Source organism: Rhincodon typus, unplaced genomic scaffold (assembly GCF_021869965.1).
Source record: "Rhincodon typus isolate 14 unplaced genomic scaffold, sRhiTyp1.1 hic_rhity00000579, whole genome shotgun sequence".
NCBI lineage: Eukaryota > Metazoa > Chordata > Chondrichthyes > Orectolobiformes > Rhincodontidae > Rhincodon > Rhincodon typus.
The window spans coordinates 25,581-25,845 of record NW_025966217.1 but is presented as its reverse complement, the minus strand read 5'-3'; positions in this window follow the sequence as shown (position 1 = coordinate 25,845).

Sequence of the window (265 nt, the reverse complement as noted above, 5' to 3'; positions counted from 1 at the left end):
ACTGAGAGCCGTGCTGGCTAGTCCATGGTCTGCTCTCTGATGTACAGGGACTGAGAGCAGTGCTGGCTAGTCCATGGTCTGTTCTCTGATCTACACGGACTGAGGGCGGTGCTGGCTAGTCCATGGTCTGCTCTCTGATGTACACAGACTGGGAGCAGTGCTGGCCATTCCATGGTCTGCTCTCTGATGTACAGGTACTGAGGGCAGTGCTTGCTCGTCCATGGTTTTGCTCTCTGACGTACACAGACTGGGGGCAGTACTGGCT